The following is a 21,059-nucleotide window of genomic DNA, read 5'->3' on the forward strand; positions in this document are numbered from 1 at the left end:
CACAATAGTCAAATATTTTGCTTTTTAAATATTTTACTTTTGAAAGAAAGAATATGCTCAGTATTGATGCAAAAATATAACTATGTTATAATCATAGGACACTTAAAAGAGGGAGTACTTTGTGTTTAAAATAGCAATAAGTGCTTTTTCTAAAGGACACATTGATTTTCACTGGAAATGAATACATTCATGTTTAAAATTCAACCTTTGCATCCTTATTCAGAGATTCTTCTCCTTCACCCTTTCCAATGATTGAGTAGTATCCTGAGGACCTTACTGGTGCTTTCCATACTCATTTTCTGGGCAATCTCAGCTATGCTTTTACTGCTCTGCACATGAATGACTCTGAGATCTAGGTCTCCACCTCTAATATTGCTCTTTGTGCATTTTAAACTGTTTTGCTGAATCATCTGTCTGAATGTTTTATTACCACTCCAAATTCAACATAGCAAAAAGATGAGTTCGTATATATTTTCTGACATTCTTCCTTTTTGTAAAATATATATATATATATATATATACATATATATATTATATATATATATATTCACATTTTCCTCTTTTCTGGGTTCAAAAAGAGAGAACTGCTTTTGATTCCGTCATATTATAATATATAAAGCCAAAAAATATAGTTCCATCTTGTAGCATGGTACTCCTCTAAATTGTCTTTTCTTCCTCACCTGGCCAGTCAAAAGCTTTATCCTAGCTAGTCCATATATTCTAGAATATTCTTATAATCCATCAGTGTCTTATAATTTCCCATCTCCCTGTTCTTATTCACACCGATTCCTTGCTCCTGAAATGTCTGTGTTCATGTAATCCTCTTGAAATCCTCTCTTCTTCACTTCTTACTTTAGATGCCATTGTTTTCCCCACGAAATTATCTCTTATCCCATCAGCGCATAGTACTCTCTTCTATGAACTCTAAAGTATTTTGTTTATATCTCTTACCAAGTTACATTTTGCACTATAGTTATTGGTTGTATGTATCCTAAAAAACTGTACCCTGAAAAGCAAGTATGATGTCTTACTTGTTTTTTATTCTGTCCAGTGAAAGCACAGCATAAACAGGTTGAATAAGTCATATCTGTGTAATAAGTCATATCTGTGTAAGCTAGTTGGTGTAGTGGATAGAGTGCTGTGCCCAGAACCAGGAAGACTCATCTTTTTGAGTTCCAATATGAGTCAAGAAGACTCATCTTCTTGAGTATAAATCTGTCCTCACACACTTCCCAGTTGTGTGACCCTAGGCAAGTCACTTATCCTTATTTGCCTCAGTTTCCTCATCTGTTAAAATTAACTAGAGAAGGAAATAGCAAACCACTCCAGTATCTTTGCCAAGAAAACCCCAAATGGGGTCACAAAGTGTAGGACATGACTAAAAAAGACTGAACAACAAATGTAATCTGGTCTTCATTAATGTCTTAGTTTCTGATCACATGTCTTTATTTATTCCTGCCCCTTCAACCTCCATGGATCTGTAATTTCATCAATGTGGAGAAATGCCTATGTAGAAATGCTCTCCACTGATACCAATACACAGTTCTTCTGTAGTTTATAGTGTGGAAATGAGAGGATTAGTGATTCTCCCAGCTTGTTTGAATCAAAGAAAAAAACTTCAATATAAGACTTTCTGACTCTAAATCCTACATTCTGTTAACCACACCCAAACTTCTTCTCTCTTGACAGAAAATGCTAAAATTCACACTAGGAGCTGCCCAACTATTTTACTGTCAGACAACCACTTTAGGCCTTAGAGAATGCCCTAAAGCTTATCTGCTAAATTTTAGGTGAATTATAATCTGCACTGGTGAAGGGATCTCTTTATTGACTTTGATATCTTATTAAATTTCTCTAAGATCCTTTTCTTTTTCAGAAAAAAAAAGTATTCAATAATTTAATGGTAAATTGTACTTTACTTTTACCAGCTATTACCTTTTCCTATTCTTTCACTTGGATTCAGTCAAGTGAACTTTTCTTTACTTCCCATTATTACCTTCTCTGACTCTGTACTTTCCCTAAACCACTTGTTCTCAATTTAAAAGCCTCATCTCAGTCAAACCACACCTCTTTATTAATTCAAACTTTCTCCTCTTATCTGAGCCCATTTCTCCCAGGGCCCCTAAAGCTATTGATTTAGATAGCAAACCAGATACTTCTCCAGTCCTGTATGATTCTTTCCCCAGAAAAGTTTCTCTTTCTCAGCTTTTCTCTAAATTTGTTCTCATGTTACTTTCTCTCCAATTCATTTACACCTACTCTCTAATCTGTTTTATTTTTTAATCCCCCAAGGGAACAAAGAATAAAAAAGGGAACAAAGAAAAAATACGTTCTTCAAAAGAACTAAAAATAATCCTTTAAAAATTCTGGCAACATGTCTCATTATATATTTGAACTTTTTTTTTATTTTTAGTGATAAGGCTTTCTTGAGAAGGGACTTTATCAGGACAGCTGGGTGTCACAGTGGGTAAAGCACTGGCCCTGAATTCAAAAGGAGTTCAAATCCAGCCTCAAACACCTGACACTTACTAGCTATATGACCCTGGGCAAATCACTTAACCCTCATTGCCCCACCTCCCCCCAAAAAAGAGACAGAGAGAGACAGAGACAGAGAGACAGAGACAGAGAAGGGATTTTATCCTTATAATAATCATGAAGAGGGGGCAGCTAGGTGGCACAATGTATAAAGCACCAGCCCTGGATTCAGGGGGACCTGAGTTCAAATTCAGCCTCAGACACTTGACACTTGCTAGTTGTGTGACCCTGGGCAAGTCACTTAACCTCCATTGCCCCACAAAAACAAACAAAAAAAAATCATGAAGAAATAATGCATGACTGTTGATATCTTGGATTGCAGAGCTTAGCCTAAGAGCTAACACACAGGAAAAGAGGCAGGATAAGAATCTGGATAAAAGAAATTTATCCTGGCTTTTTTTGAATAGATAACTTATAAACAAAGAAAATCCAGCCAGTACTCTGATTATGTGCCAACCTAAAATCTATATTAATGTAGTCATATGTTGAACAAACTAGGAAACTGAGAATAATTAAATTACATAAGATATAATAAAAATGAATAATTATTCTGTCTAAATATGTATTGGATGGACTTCTTTTATTATTAGTCTCTGGGCACATTTACAAAAAAACCTGGAAAAAGAAAGCCCGTCACTGCAGTTTACATTCCACACTGGTCAACATAAAAACAAAATATATTCTAATTGAAGCATATCAAACAGTTTATAATTTGTAAAGAAGGAAAAAGAAAAGAGGAGAGGAGAGGAAGAGAGAACGTTTATTATTTAATCATACTCAAGGCAAGAAAGATAAAAAAACATTCTAATAAGAAATTCTGGTAAACATTTTTACCTCCTTAATGATTTAAGGAAAGAAACATGATGTGGTGGTCAGAGGAGCAGACTTGGCATCAAGAAGACTTGCACAAGACCCATCTGTGACCCAGGCGTGACCATGAACAAGTCATTATGCCTCATATCCCTAGGTAACTCTCTAAAACTCTAAGTTACCAATGCATTGCTGATCATCAATTTCTACATTGAAGTTCCTTATACTAATTTAGAAAATTACATGTCCAAACCAAATTAATAATAACATAATTCTTTGCAATATGATTATAAAATAATTATATATAACTATTAACTATAATAATTAATAATAATGTTTATATTATTGTTAATAGTCTGGGATCCACTAACTACTTTCTACCATTACCCATATTGTCCTAGAAATGGTAGAACTCAAAAGTAATTTTGGCCACTGAGCCCTTTAGCTAAAAGAGAAGTGAGAGAAATGCTTAGGGAGATCAGAGCTGGATAAACTCATTACTGACAGGTGACAGAAGATAAACCCTGACAGGTGACAGTTTTCTAATTACAATGATAGCTAACTTTTACATACCATTTCAAGGCTTACAAAATATTTTATAGGTATCATGTCATTTGATCCTCACAACAACCCTAGGAGGTGGGCACTGAGGGCATTGTTAATATTTTATTGAATGAGATAACATTTGTAAAGCACTTAGCACAGTGCCTGGTACATAGCAGATGTTATATAAATGCGTATTCCTTTCCTTTATCCTCCTTGTCCCAATTTTATAAGTAAGATATTGAAGTCCCAAATGGATCATTACAACAAAATATAACTGGCTCCAGAAAACAATCAGCCAATGCTGTCAATACTCTGCCACTTATGGAGTGATGAAAGGAAAAAGTCTCATAATCTCTATTACTATGAATAATTGGAGACACTGGTTCTAAAATTGCAATCAATCAACATTTATTAAGTATCTACTATGTGCCAGGCCCTGCGCCAAGTCCTGGGGATACAAAAAAGAAGGGAATCCCATCTTATTAAAAATGGGATTTCAGTTGTTGTTTAAAGGAAACAGGGGGCAGCTAGATGGTGCAGTGGTTAAAGCACTGGCCCTGGATTCAGGAGTACCTGAGTTCAAATCCAGCCTCAGACACTTAACACTTACTAGCTGTGTGACTCTGGGCAAGTCACTTAACCCCCATTGCCCCGCAAAAAAAAAAAAAAAAAAAAAAAAGGAAACAAGTAAAGTTAATAGGTGGTGTTGAGAAGGGAAAGCATTCTAAGCATGGGGAACAGTAAAAGAAAATTCCCAGAAATGGGAGTGTCTTGTTCGTGGAATAGCCAGGCCAGTGTCACTGGATCAAAGAGTATGTGTGAGGGAGGAAGGTATTAGAAGACTGCATAGGTAGAAGGGGGCTAGGTTATGAAGGTCTTTGAAGGCCAAACAAAGCATTTGGATTTGATTATAGAGGGGATAGAGAGCCCCTGTAGTTTACTGAGTAGGGGAGTGCATGGCCAGATCTGAGCTTCATATTCTGGTTTCTGAATTGAGGACAGAATGGAATGGGAAGAGACTTAAGGCAGGTAGACTCATCAAAAGGATATTTCAATAGTTTAAGTATGAGTTGATGAGTCTCTGCACTACAGTGATGGCAGTGTCACAGGGGAGAATGTTGTGTATTTGAGATACGTTGCAAAAGTGAAATCTGTAGTCCTTGGAAATAGCTTGGATATGGCAGGTAACAGATACTGAGGAATCAAAGATGACTGCTGGTTGCAAGCCTGAGGGAATAGGAGAATGGTGTTGCCCTCTATAGTAATAGGGAAGGTAGCAGGGCATGTGGGAAGTGTTTAGGGGGAAACATAATGAATTCTTTTTTTGAAAAGTTTAAATTAAGATGTCATATTACAGTTAGTATGGGGCTTTTGGAATTCTTGAACATGGAAGTGGTAACATTTGTGAGTGATGACAAGATCAAGGTTATGACCATCTTTGTATGCAGCTGACCTATGGTGGAAGAATAGTCATGGGAAATGACTAAATTGAGAAACTAAGTGGTTAGGGTATTTGAGGAAGAGTGTGTGTGTGTGAGAGAGAGAGAGAGAGAGAGAGAGAGAGAGAGAGAGAATACTGGTATTTGGCAGATACTCAGAGGTCCCACCTGGAGATTAATCTAAACTGATTGACTGTGTTGTTTAAAATCTAAATTTATTGTCTAAAAAATCTAATGTGTGGTTACCTTAAATTAGAAGATTTAGCACCAGTCTTTGGGCATTAAGCATTTATTAAAGCATGCCAGGTATTCATGTGGAGTTCAGAAAGTTAAGAAAAGGCCTTTCTGGCCTAGAGTTCCAGCCTGGTTTGGTTCTTCCTCAAGTCCTCCACCACAAACCTGTTTCAATCATGAACTGCTCCAGCAAACTGAGTGCGGAAGCTTTTTATAGGTCCTGGAGCAGAGGCAGTCCTTACACACTGCTTCAAGCTGATTGGTTAGTGTCATCCAAATCCATTGCTTCACTGGACTTGAAGGTGGTCTCCTGTTGAGTTCAAAGTCCTTAGCTTCTGAGAACAATACGGTCTTTAAGGGCTGGCCAGGTGTAGTTACAATCTAATTAACTTTAAGTGGGCTAATCAGCAAAGTCAATCAGTCACTCTCACTTAATTAAATCAGTTTAGATTAATCTCCAGGTGGGGACTTTGAATATCTGCCAAATACCATTATTTTCTCATATACCTGCCTTAAGTCTCATATATATATATGAGAAAAAATGGGATTTGATTATATATACATTATATTATATATACATATATATGTATATATATATGTGTGTGTGTGTGTGTGTGTGTGTGTGTGTGTATGTATGTTTGTTGAAGTCCCTTAGTAGTAAAAGGACAGGAGTTGAGAATGAGAGGAAAACTATGATTCATGTACTGAGTTTATTGAGCAGGAGGGAAATGTAGGAGTCTGTGGACAACAGCTACCAGAATGTTTATTGGGCTCTGGATATAGACAGCATGAACCTCAAAGGAAGAGAGGTAGAGATAGCGATGGAGATAGAAATCACTGAAAAACTAAATGAGATGATTGATAGCTACAGCAATACCTGATAAAAAAGAAGTTCCTACAGCTTTAGCATGTCTATATACTAACAGAATAACAACTTAGTAACTCCTATTAACAATACTAAGTACCAGAAAAATATAATTAAAAGAAGTTCCATTTAAAAGAACTACAAAAATGGATAAATCATCAAGAAGCTAACACACTAAGATGAATAGATGATATATGTAAATCCAGCTATAAAATAATGTTTATCAAAAATAAAGGAACACAAATTATTGGGGAGAGATCCACTGGTAATGGTTGGACCATGGCCATCTAATGAAAATAACAAAACTACTTAAATTAATTTAAACATTTAGTGCTCTCCATACCAATAACCAAGCGGATATTTTTAGGAATTCTACAATTTTAAAATCAATTTAGAAGACCAAAAAAGTCCAGAATTTCAAGAGGAAAATGAGGGGAAAATTAAGAATAAAGGTAGCATAGATTGTCAGATCATCATATCAGATATAAAAAGCGTAGCAAAACATAAAATCAAGTCTGACAGTACATGCAATGTTCCATACTTCTGCAAAGAAAGGAAAGAACTGTTTTTTCTCATCTTTTCTTCTGGGCCAACCTTGGCCATACTAACTAATGAGTTCATTTTCATTTTTGAAGATATTCTTTCTAGTTACATAGTTGTAGTCATTAGGAATATTAATTTTCTGCAATTTGCTTACTTTATTCTTTATCAGTTCAATGTCTCCACATGCTTCTATTAATTTTTAAGCCATTTTCTATTTGATGGGCATCTATTCTGTTTCCAATTCTTTTTTTATTATAAAAACATACTAACATGAACATTTTGATATACATGGGACCTTTAGTCCTATCTTGGACCACTTTCTAGTTTGGACTCCTGGGAGTGAGATCTCTGGATCAAATGGTTTAAGCACGTTAGTCATTTTTCAGCATTATTCCAAATTGTTTTCCAGCATAATTGGACCAATTCACAGTTTTAATAGCAGTGGCTGACTGTGCTTGTCTCTCATAGCCACATCAGTATTTTCAATTTCCATATTTTGTTGTCTTTGCCAATTTCCTAGGTTTAAGGTGAAATTTTAGGGTTCCTTTGATTCTTCTTATTAGGAGGAGCAGTATTTTAAATGGTTAAAGATAATTTGCAATTCTTCCTTTGGAAAATGTTTGGTCATATCCTTTGAGCACTTATCCATTGGGGAATGGCTTTTGGTTTTATCTATTTGCACTATTTCTTGATGAATTTTGGACCTTAAACCTATATCAGATATAACTGTTAAAGATTTTGTTTCCCCTGATAGATTCCCTTCTTATCCTAGCTGGATTCTTTCCTGTGAAATTTTTTCAACTTCATGAAATAAAAATTGTGTTTTATGTGTTTTATAATCAACTTTTTTTCTTAATGAGTTAAGCATACTCTTCCTAGTTATAGCTGTGAAAAATAAATAATTTGGTTCTCTTCTTTTGTTGTTGTTACCACTGTTAATATTTATGGCATGCATTTCTCTTAAGATTATTATATTATGTGGTGTAACCTGCTTGTCTAAATTCCATTTTTGCCAAACAAATTTCCAGTGTTCCCAGAAATTTTTGTTAAATATATACTTCTTTCCCATTAATGTATTTTCTTGCATTTCCTGAATCCTCTATTAGTGATATGTGACCATCAAGATGGTGTAACTGTTTTCTGCTAACTTTTCCAAACTCAGAACCTCAAAAGAAAGGTGTGATGAATTAAATCTCAGGTGAATGAAGCTGAACTCCCAAAATTAAGAGATGGAATCTCAGCACAAAATAAAAATCTCGTGAATTTACACTGGACAGCTTAAGTACTTAAGAGATCCCATTCAGAGTCATTTATCAGAATAATGAGATATTCCCAAACATGTAATTCACTTCTATACCTATGCTACAACACAAACTATGAATACTTCATTACTTCATACCACTAATCCCAATGGTGTTAAAATTGTGTTTAACTACAATGAAACATCAATTGTCTTCTACTCAGATCAACATTATATTTGAATGGAATGATCATATAAATCAACATAGAAAACTTTAATAGATTTGAGATGTTAAATAACTGCTTCTGTGGCTATGAATTTAAAATTTGTATTAATGACAGATTTTCTGTGGGCTTTTTTCTGAAGTAAAAATACTCCTCTTATTTATGTCAACACATTTATAGCACTAAAATATTTTATTCACTACTTTGGATCATACAGTTCTCTCCAAGACTTGAAGAGTAATACTAAATACTGATGCGCGCATATCTATCTATCTATCTATATATATATATCTATATCTATATATATACATATATATGTATATACATATAATTATGGAACTGAGATTATCTGTGTCATTTCCATTCAAGTTTTGATGTCTGAGGTAATCTTTTACTCACCTCTTAATATTAAACATTAACTTTCTGAAAATAGATATCACCCTGTGTCTGGAATTAGGTATGGACAGGGTTCCTAACAGAGAGATTCTTCCTCTTAAATTTAAACCTCCTACAAGTCACCAAAATGAGTTATTTATCCATGTAGACCATCATTTATGAGAAAGTTAAATCGTCATTCTAAGTGGTAGTACTCATGCTGAAAGCACTACACATAGTAAATTCCATAATTGTCCATTTGAAGGCATTGGCTCAAAATTTTATGTGATGTAAAATTAATTATGATATTGAAATACTATAAAGGAAGGAATGAAAGGCATTCCAAGCTTATAAGTATGGCTTTACAGGTGAATTTGGTGTCAGAAGAGCTGCTTTTGGGAACTGTCTTTGCTATCTACTATTTGTGTGAGTGTGGGCCAGTCACTTACCATAGTGTATCTGGCCCTCAGTTTCTACATTTGTAAAATAAGAGGATTGGACTACATTATTTCTAATAGCCTTTCCAGCTCTATTATTGAACAGTTACTACATACATGTTAATGTTGTCAATGCTCTCAATTCTTTTTGAGATCCCTTTAGTATATATTGTGGTGATTTCTTGCACAGAGTTCTATCCCAACTCTTTTGCAATCAAAAAGGTCTTTCATTTGAGGTTTTGTTCTTCCCTTGTCTTTCATTAGTATTGTATACACTGGTAACTATACTTAATATTTTTATGGCACTTTAAGGTTTATGAAATATTTGCACTTGATTAATTTCATTGGATCCACACATCAATCCTATAATACCCCCTCCCCATTTTAGAGAAGAAAAACTGAGGAATCAAAAGGAGAATTTGAGTCCAGTTCTTTCCTTACTCTATATCCCACACAATTTATACAGTATCCCCTTATTTCATGTGTACATAAACAGCACATAAAGAGGAGCATAATCTATGATTAGCCTGGCATAATGTTTGCAAAGGTGCCAACTATAATCTTCAGAACAAATTGGACATTTTTTCCATGAAAACAATAGTGCAAATTAACATTGACTTAAAACCACTGAGATTTGGCACCGTTCTTTATACACTGAAAAGGATTTACATTCAGTCTTTAAATTGACTTTATTTTATGTGGACAAACTCTTAATAAGTTTCCTCTGAGGATTTTCTCTAAGACTTTGCATTTCCCACAGAACAACCCATGGCCAGAGTTTTCATTGAGGCTCTGAGTTTTGAAGAAGTTAGGCAACAAGCCAATTTATCACTTTCTGTTAGTATTCCCAGACTTCATCATTAGTGTCAGTTGTGCTATCATCAGGAACATCCATGAACCCATCTTTACATGAGGAAGGTTCCCTGTTTACCTTAAAGAATGCCAATCATTTTATGTTCAGATTTCTTTATAAATTAGTCTCAGGACATTGAAAGACACACTGGTTGAAAACTTGATAGCTGCTCTAATGACTGTAGTAGATGATGGCTTTAGTATCTCCAAAACAACCAGCTGCTTATAATGGCTGAGAGCCACATATGCTTTAGTCTTTCATCATAGAGGGGAGAAAGGCTGTTTAGAATTGAAATATTGCAAAGCACTTCTATTTAATAATGCTTTCATCAATGTAGCCTTGAGGAAACATTTCTCATTATACAGTTCCTTTAGCAAGAAAAACTATGGAAAGAGGTCACATCAGAGGACAAATAGCCCCATTCTCAGTTAAACAGAAACTCTTGAAACTTTGGCAAAATAAAGTACCTTCCTTTCAGCAAAATAAAACTACATAGATGTATTACGGATCAGTTGAGCTTGATTTTAACAGGAGCCAAAGTAACCCTTCAATCAGGCACTCTGCAAAGGACATTTCCTCGTGTAGGTCACTGTGGCATTGCATGATATTGCAGTAGTTGCATTAAGCTCATATGCATACCAGGCAGTCAAAATTACAACCAGGGCACTGGAAAAAAACCATCAGGTCTACTCTGTGTGAGACACATGATCTTATACCCACCCATGCTGAAAGTCAGGCATAGAAATTTTCTTTTGGCACAGGGCAAGTTCACTCACTACCACAGAACCTTTCATATAGTAGGTACTTAGTAAATGCTTTTTGCATTAAAGAAAAAACTTAATTCCTTTTCTCCACAAATAAAAGATCAATAATGTTATGATTTTTTAAAATGCATCCTTAGGAGTGACACCACCATCTTCCTGTATAGTACATTAGGCCAATCAGGCAGTCAGTCAATCAGTCAACAAGTTATTTTTTATTATCAATAAAAATTTGTACAAAATAATGTCCCCCCCCAAAAGAGAGACATTCTTCTTCTATATGGTTGTAACACTGGGATTATATCATTCAAAGGTAGCATGTAATAATCTAGTTATGTAGACATATTGACATATCTGTAAATATATATATATGTATACACAAGATTATAGCATATTATATACATTGTGTATATGTATGTGTATGTGTGTATATATCTATATACCTATATGTATATATATTGTTGCATATATATGCCTCTAACATTTTGGTTAGACCTTCTATAGTAAATACACAGCATGACATGGACAAATGTCCCAAGATGGAGATTATTGTAGGGGTATTCCAAATCAAGGAGATCACAGATTCATTTGAATATTCAAGTGTATACATGTATATTTATATATATACATATACATATATATATGCATGCATGTTGGTACCCATTTTCCTACCTAATACATTGTGAACTCTCTGAAAACACATAAATTTTTTTATAGCCCTGTATCCCAAAAATCAAGTATAGTAAATATAACAGGTGATCTGGAGATACTTGTTGGATGGATGGATGGAAAGATGGATACATGTATAAATGATTAGATGTATGGATAAATTAATAAAATAGCTACTCTAGGGCAATGAAGGAATATATCATGAGAATCTCAGATCTAATACTGTTATATCAAATTTAGGGGAGTTGAAAATTATCATTTATTTAAATTCACTGATAATATGGATAAATCCCAAGCAAATGATAAGTTATATCATTACTACAAGTCCAAATGGTAATTTTCTAAGACATTTGTTCTCGAAATTTTATTAAATTAACAATTCCACAAAATTATAGAAGAGGATTATTATCTTAAAACATGAATTTTAGTAGGAATCCATACCATCTTAACCAAATGAGTTTAGACAATAATCCATGTACCCAGTGTCAATCACTTAACAATAGCATAGTGTGCTCGCTTCGGCAGCATATATACTAAAATTGGAATGATACAGAGAAGATTAGCATGGCCCCTGAAAAAGGATGACATGCAAATTCGTGAAATGTTCCATATTTTTAAAAAACTAATCCCTCACAGAAAAAATAGCATAGTAACATTAAGACATTATAAACAAATGTTGCATTAATTAAAACTTAATGAATCTCAATTCAATATTAAGCAACACAGCAAACAGGGTATAATGCTTTGCTATAAAGATAGAAAAATATAGAGATCTGTATGATACAAGGAGATATCTAAGCAAAGCATCATAAGAAAACTTGAAAGGGGAAGAATATTTTCATTTATGGGTGTCAAGGAAGCTTTTATTGATTAGGTACCATGTGAGCTGAGACTTAATTAACACCTTTTTGGCATGAAGGCTATTCTCCAGCAATGCAAAGAGACAAGAAAGATAAAAGCTAGTTGTGCAGTTTTAGCTGGAATATAGAAAGTACAAAAAGTTTCAATGTGAAATAACAGAAATATATGTTAGAGGTAATCTTTGAAGAGTCTTAAATTCCATCTAACATTTTTTTTTAATTTTTAGGCATCAAACTGGAGGTTTGTTAGTAGGAAAATGGCACAGTGTGTGCTAAAGTTTAATTAAGTCACAAACTAGCCCAACTCATTGCCTTCTTCATATCCCTCCTCTGCTCAAATTGCCCTTCAGATCAGCCAGGTCCAAGTTTATCCTACTTTAATCCAATTCAGTAAATATTCATTAAGCACCTATGATTTGCCACTCACTGTGCTGAGCACTGGGAAAACAAACATGAAAGACAGTCCCTACCCTCAAGGATCTTACAGTCTAATGGAGGAAAACAACATACAAAAGGAAGATGAAAAGGAGTGGAGGGTAAGAACATCAGTGGGTATCTGCTTGTGGAGTTCAAACCAAGCAGAGCTGCAGATGAAAAATGAAATGTGAGCTGAGTTCTTTTCAGCTCTATTCCTATAGAATCAGCTGCCCTCTGTAGTTAATATAAGGTAAGGTAAGCTTATGCATTTAATGCATATCAAAGAGATACATAACACAGTACTTAAATGTTCTGAGGCTGAACCAGATATAAAGAACAGTTTCCTTGGACTCAAACTAAATATAAATGAAACCACTTAACTATATTTTCAAAGTTTAAAAAAATCCAAATAGTCAATTAAAACTATCCAATGTAATGTTTCTGTGTGTAAACACACACAGATACACACATTCATAGATACAGATTTCTAAGGAGTTGCTGAGAAAACTTGGTCCAGTTAGACAGGGCACCATCTTGGAAGTGTCAAATGCTACTCCATACACTCTGATGCTTTTCCTACTAGAAATGGAAAGAGAAAAAGCAATTTCTCCATCTCCTTTTCAAATCTTTCCTTGCATTGGCTTTCCTTTCATACTGCTATTACCTACCTACAAGTAAAGTCTTAAATATATATATATTAAAGATCTTTCTACATTTCTGGCTATTCCTTATTCTCTTTGGTGAATGATCACCTATGAGCCATATGGTTGCATCCTGAGCCCCTATTCTAGGCCTTCTTTGCTTTATTGCTCTTTTGGTGATTTCAACCACCTGTACACTTCTCAGTTATACTCTCTGTGTAGATAACTCCTAGACCTATACATCCAGCGTTCTATCTCCACATTGGCAGCTGTCAATTACATGTTTCTAACTGGATGTTCTGTGGGTCTTTCAAATTCAACATGTCCCAAATAGAGCCTCTAACCCCACAACCCAACCCACTTCTCTTCCTAATTTCACTATTATTGTTGAAGGAATGGCCATTGTCTTAGTTATACATTTTTACAACCCCCAAAGTATTCTCAACCTTTTACTCTTTCATCATCCCACATATCAATTCCATCGGTCAGTAGATATTTACTAAGTGCCTCCTATGTTCTAGGTACCATATTAAGTGCCCATGATAAAAGGAATAGCAAAAAAGAAAGCAAGCAAAATGATTGAGTGAGAGTGGGAAGGAGGGAGAGGGGAGGGAAGGAGGAAGAGAAGAAGGGAGGGGGGGAAGTCCTTGTTCTCAAGAAACTCGTAGTCTAATAAGAATTAGGGAGAGAAGGGGACAGCTAGGTGGTGCAGTGGATTGAGCAGGACCTGAGTTCAAATCTGGCCTCAGACACTTGACACTTACTAGCTGTATGACCCTGGGGAAGTCACTTAACCCCAATTGCCTAACCAAAAAAAAAAAAAGAATTATGGAGAGAAAAGGCAAGTAAGCAATTTTGTAGGAACAAGATATAGGACAAATTGGAAATAATCATAGAAAGGAAACTGCTAGAATTAGGGTGGGGTTTCAAGATACCTTTTAGAGGAAGGTGAGGGTTGTATTGTTTTTTGGGGTTTTTTTTTTTTTTGGTTTTGTGTGTGTGTGTTGTTGTTGCTGTCATTTGTGTTGTTTTGTTTTGCGGGGCAATAAGAGTTAAGTGACTTTCCCAGGGTCACATAGCTAGTAAGTGGCAAGTGTCTGAATATGGATTTGAACTCAGGTCCTCCTAAATCCACTTCCAGGGCTTTATCCATTGCACCACCTAGCTGCCCCCAGAGGTGAGGTTTCAAAGCTGAGACTTGAAGAAAGCCAAAGAAGCCAGGAAGTAGAGCTGAGAATGGAAAGCATTATAAGGATAGCTAGGTGATTCTACCTAAAATCACAGATTTCCTTCAAAGTTCAAGTCAAGGGCTGCTGCTAACAAAAGACCTAGTCTGAACCTCTCAGGTGCTAATCAACTCCCCTCAGAGATTACTTTGTATTTATTTTTATGTATCTATTTTATATAAATGTCTGTGCTCATTTCTCCCCTCCCCCACTCTCGGGAAAGCATCAGTTCCTAAAGGGTAGATATCACATCATTTTTGTCTTTGGTTCCTAAAGACCTGACACATAGTATTTAATAAATATTCATTGATTGAATAAAGCAATGAAAATAATAAAAAATAAAGGAATGTTTCTTGTGTACTTGTGATACATTATTGATACATTAATAAGCTTTAAAAGGACAGCAGCAGTGTCTTATCTCAGTTTTCCATTTCCCCTTGTACTTGACATAGTACTCCACACAGAGAATATTGTTTAATTCAATCAATCAGTAATATTTACTAGATTTCTATTATTTATATTCAGTACAATTCCTGGTTATTATGGAAGATAAAATTAAGGATAAATTGTAATCCATGCCCTTGCAGAGGTTATCATTTAGATGGGGAGATAAGGGATAAAGTGGTAAGAAAAAAAAGTAAGAAAAAGTTTTAAATAACAGGTCAAGAACAAAGATAGAAGAGATGTCCCACATTAGAACATGATTAATTGCCAGTAAATTGTACTGACAATAATTACTACAGGAGTTGAGAGTAGAGAGAAATCATTTCATAGCTGAGTAGTCACAGAAAGCTTTAAAGAGATGTGATTTGAGTAGTCACAGCCCAACAGGATTTGATTTAAAAGGGACCTTGGAGACAATCTAGTTCAACTAGTTCCTGACCTGGAATCCTATTCTCTTTGGTGATACAGTCTTTCTTTGAAGACCTCCAATGGCAAGGAATCTACCACCTTCTAAGACAGGCCATTTCCCTTTTGGGTAACTAATTGTTGGGGGTGGGGAGTTTGTATGACATTAACATCACCACCACCATTGCTACTACCAACAACAATGACAATGATGATGACAATGACAATGAAGAGGACAAAGACGATGATGATAATTATAGCTAGTATTTGTGTAGTCCTTTAAGGTTTGGAAAGCACTTTATATTTTATCATCAAAACAATCTTTGGTGGCAGTTACTGCTATTATCCTCCATTTTATAGATGAAGAAACTGACACAGACATAGTGATTTGTCCATTTGAAATTTTCTTTAGATTATATTTGCTTTAAATTTATGTTTAAAATATAATAATGTACCATATGGGGACAAATAGCAACAAAATGTCCATACTTTGGAAATCTATGATTTAATCAGTGTAGACATACATAGACACTTCTTTCGATGACACAGATAACAGCTCACCCATGTCTTAATATTTGATCTTTTTAAATTTCTTTTTTTTTTGAGGCAATTGGGATTAAATGACTTGCCCAGGGTCACACAGCTAGTAAGTATGTAAAGTGTCTGAGGCCGGATTTGAACTCAGGTCCTCCTGACTCCAGGACCGGTGCTCTATCTATCCACTGTGCCACCTGGCTGCCTCTCTTTTTACATTTTTGAAGTTAAAAAAATTCACCAATTTGTGATTATTATTTCCAAATTCAAGCCATCTCTGGGCCTAAATTCCAAGCTTCCCTGGCCTGCTTGGTCCTTCTAGAACTTCTGTTCTGATATAATCTTATGAGATCATGGGATAATTGGTTTAGAACTAGAAGTAACCTTACCTACCACTTAGTCCAGACCCTTTATGTAGCATTAGAAGGACTTGGCAGGCAGCTAGATGGCGCAGTGGTAAAGCACCGGCCCTGGATTCAGGAGTACCTGAATTCAAATCCGGCCTCAGACACTTGACACTTAACTAGCTGTGTGACCCTGGGCAAGTCACTTAACCCTCATTGCCCTGACCCCCCAAAAAAAAGAAAGAAAAAAAGAAAAAGAAGGACTTGGCAACTGATTTCTAATGGGCTTTAAAAAATGAGGAAGAATCAGAATGACCTTAATATGAACCTGGGTAACTGGGATGATACTAGTGTAATCGACAAAGATAGGGATATTTGGAGGAATCTGGGTTAGGAGATAAATTGATGAGATCAGTTATGGAGATCTTAAGTTTGAATCCTAAGGAGAAATCCAGCTAGAGACATCCAACAGATAGTTGAGGAGGTAAGATCATAGTTCAGAAGGGTAGTTAGAGCTAACATATAGATTTTAATGGCATAAAATCCAGGGCAGGGAATGAGATTACCAAGAAGGAGAATGTTGAGAGAGAATAGGATAGGAACTGGGAAGATTAATGAAATTTCAGATTTGGAGAATCCCCCAGTGTCAGCTAGTTTAACTTATTCAAGAAAAAGTTTCACCACCACAATATGCCCAACAAATGATTATCCTCCATCCATTGCTTGAAGTCCTTTGATTAAGTAAAACCCACTACTTCTTAAGACAACCCATGCCAGTTATAGAATTCAAATTAAGTAGTTCTTTTCTTATAGCAAGCTTCAAACAAAATTTTTGTAGCTTCCACCCATTGGTCCTGATTCTGCCTTCTAGAGGAGAAAAGATTACCTATAACTCCTCTTCCACATGACAATTATTGGAAACAGCTAGTGGTCTCCTAAGTATCTTCTTCTTCAGGCTAAACGTCCCTAGTTCCTTTAACTGGTCATGAAGTTGAGACCCTTTACTATCCTAATTTTACCTTTCCTGGAGAGTCTCCAACTTTGATAAAGTCTAAAACAATTGTAACACTGAAAACTGGACACATTACCTCAAATGTAGTCTGACAAGAGGCAAGTACTATGGGACCCTTTCCTTCCTTATCGTTGGCCACAATGACACTTTCAGTGCAGTCTTAAGATTTCACAGACTTCTTGGTTACCATATGACAGTTTTCAATCATATTGAGGCTATAGCACACTAAAAGTCCTGGATCTTTTGATCTTTTAAACTTTTGTAATGGATATTACCATTAACAGAAATTTTAAAATGTCAGATGGGGAAAATGATTTAGCTACAGTCAATCATGCTTGTTTAAAATGTCTTCTTAATGCTTTTTTAAATCATTATTGTCATTTAATAGCAAAACCTCCAAAGATCTTTCTTCATAACAAAGAACTACAGTTAAACAAAATAAAATGGTACATTATGTCTGACAATATATGTATCATTTCACATCTGTAGTATGTTAGCTTTCTACTAAGAGAAGTGGCATGTGTTGCTCTCAGTCCTCTAGAATCATGATTGACTACTACATTGAACTGAGTGCTGGTGTCTTTTAGTGATGTTTCCCTTTACATTATTGCAGCCATTTCCAATACTGTGCTCTTGTTTCTGCTTACTTTGCTATGCAGCAGTTCATAGCAGTTTTCTTAAATTTCTCTGATTTCTTCATAGTCATCAATGTTTGAATCACTGTAACATTCGACACACTCTTTTACGTCATTTTGTTTAACCATCCCCCTGTTTAATGGGCACTTATTGTGTTTCTAACTTTTTGAGGCCTTAAAGAGCCCTGCTATATATTTGGAATGTTTCTTTATTCCTGTAAAGATTAAAATATGTACAAGTTTATTTTATTTTGGGGTAAAAATGCAACATTTTAAACAAAAGAAAAGACTTGTGTGCTAAAATGATGAGGGATTTGTTCTGGTGATGGTGGTTGTTTTTCTCCACAACTATCCAAGAATCAGCAGCAGTAACATTTTCGGTGAATGAATAGCCTGACCTTTAGAAAAGTAATTCAAAGTATCAGCACTAACGTGGGTTATACTATATCAAAAAGATGGTCTTTTTCCAAGTGGCAAACTTGAGAACATAGGAAGCTATTAACACTGGAGTAAAACAAAGTCATTATTTTTATTGTTCTTAAATTGGAAAACTACTAAAAAAAAATAGTACCTCTTTTCTTAAAATAAAAAGGCCCAGGAAAAAAGGCAGTGAGGAGAGGTTATCAGTCAATCAGTAAACCTTTTTAAGTACCTACTCTATGTTAGAAATTCTTAAGCACACATAAAACACCTTTGGACATAAAAAACTAAAGCTTTATTTTCTAAATTTATTTTTATAAAAAGTTTATAAAATTGAGACAATTTGTTCTATCCTTTTGGATGCTATTTCATTATATATTTTATATATGTGTATATACATATGTAAACAAATAGATATCCATATGTTGAAATGTATGTGTGTGAGTAATTTCCTTTTGTATTAGAACTGTGTTTCATCTGTGTAGGGAGCTCCCAGTGAAGAATTAGCTTTACCAATGCAGATGGAGATTTTTATGTGTCAGAGGCAAGACTGAAGCTAGGGCTTTCTGACTCTGAGGTCAGATTCCTATCTGCCACTACACTGATAGATAGTGTGATGAATGAAAAGTCTGAAAGACATAGTGTCTGGGTAATTAATAATTAATTTATTAATTATGACTAGCAAATAATTAATAGATTGAGGTCATTGGTTCCCTCAGAAAACCATAGACAAACCTTGGGGGGGCCACTAATGTTTAAATATGCTTGGAAAAGTGAATGTTCTTGATAGGTAGAAATCAACTCTGACTGGTTAACAATAAATGAAAGAATGAATATTTTAATGAAAAGTAGGTTTATTCTAATGAGGGGCTCAGGGACTGACTCTGATGAAGAGACTCTTCTCCACCCAGACAACACCCACCTCAGGCAATCTAGGCAAAGGGATTTACCTCCACGAAGACCACTTTTATAGTTGAATAATGGACCAAGATTCAGGAGAATGTTAACCCAATGTAATCAATAATCCTGTCCTTCAGAGGCTGCTTTAACCTAGTCTTTAAATGAGAAAATCAGCAACTGAAGCCAATTAAACTTATGCCAGCTTTGAAGAAGACCCTGAACAATTTGGTGGTTTATGGACCTTCCAGAGACATCCTTATCTTCAGAGTCTCCCCTAACTATTGGTTATAGGGATCTTGGATACATCCTGTTTTATGGATTTTGGAATGTTTGTGTTTAAGTCTTGAACTCCTGCTTATCACCAGGAATGTCTTCTGATTTGTGTATCAAAGGGCCATAGATCTGACACCTGGAATTCCTCGATCTCCCCCACCACTTGGGAATGGGGCTCCCTGTCTCATTCCTTTCTAGGTCTTCCTTCATTTGAAAAATATAAATACCTCATTCTTTCCCGCTCCCCTTCAAACAGATGTGGACTATTCTCACTGTTCCAGCTTGCAAGGTTCATCTCAGGCAATTATAATCTTTGTAAACTGTGATCAGACTGGCTCATTCCAGGTCCTCCTTTTTGGAACTGGGGTTTCTTCCATTTTAACAGTGTACAGGGGTCTTTAATTTAACAATACATGCGTACATACATATATATATACATACTACATACACGTATGTTCACATAAGCACGTGAACACACAAACACTTGTTTGAACTCCCTCCATTTTTCTGGTATGCCCTATAATCTTGAAGAGTTGTCTAGGCCATCTATTGAGAGTTTGTTATTTTCTCCAGAGTCAGACAGCCAGTATATGTTAGGATGGGATGTGAACTCAGGCCTTTACAAATCTGAACCTCTCCTTCTATCTACTATGCTATCTACTTACTTCTATCTACCAATAACGATAATGATAATAAAAGTAGTAATAGTAGATGGCCTTATAGTTTTCCTGTTTGCAAAACACATTATACATGTACATTGCCTTATTTGATCCTCCCAAATATTCTGTTAACTAGACAAGTTTTTGTGGTGAACTTGAAAACCGAGGACAAGTTCGAGTATATTGCTGCAGAAGATAGAGAAATCTAAAGCAGATGAGGAATACTCTGACTTAGAGGATTCAGAAACTATGTCATCCAGAAGCTTTAACACCATGAGGCCAAAAGAGTATTTTTGACAGACTCCCTGCTTACTTTTCAGGACCACACAGACATGATGAGCTCATTTAACAACTCTTGAAAGTACTTTCTCAACACGTCTTAAGTATGTTTCTTGTTTTATCATCAAAAATAGTGGTTATCTTATTATAACTTCCATTTCTACCTTTGAATCTCATATCAGAGGGATTTGCAGTCACATGAAGTGGCTGGAAACCAAATTCTTTCTGGTTCTTAATAAAGCTATTCACTTTTTATGTTCTTTTGTACTGGTGAGCAGAGATTCATCTCCATTCTCCAGAACATTTGCTGGAGAATGTCTGGTCAAAACATCCTATCTGATTTATAAGAAGTGATTGCAGAGGAAATTGGTTTTAAAATCTTCAGGGAGTTCTGCAGTTGAATCCAGAAGATATCTCATCAAAGACAAGTGTTCCTTCTCCTTCTGGGTACTTTCAGCTATGGCTGCCTCATAAATCAT

The 21,059-nt window shown here is 35.3% G+C and overlaps 1 protein-coding gene and 1 non-coding gene across 2 annotated transcripts in view; one reads left to right on the plus strand and one right to left on the minus strand.

The window, feature by feature from the left end:
* CNBD1 (cyclic nucleotide binding domain containing 1) overlaps positions 1-21,059 on the minus strand; it is a 597,705-nt gene that overhangs the window by 285,627 nt on the left and 291,019 nt on the right.
* On the plus strand, positions 12,041-12,147 carry LOC122737478. The gene has a single exon (XR_006354311.1). It is a non-coding gene; the product is annotated as a U6 spliceosomal RNA (small nuclear RNA).

Source organism: Dromiciops gliroides, chromosome 1, assembly GCF_019393635.1.
Source record: "Dromiciops gliroides isolate mDroGli1 chromosome 1, mDroGli1.pri, whole genome shotgun sequence".
NCBI classification, from domain to species: domain Eukaryota; kingdom Metazoa; phylum Chordata; class Mammalia; order Microbiotheria; family Microbiotheriidae; genus Dromiciops; species Dromiciops gliroides.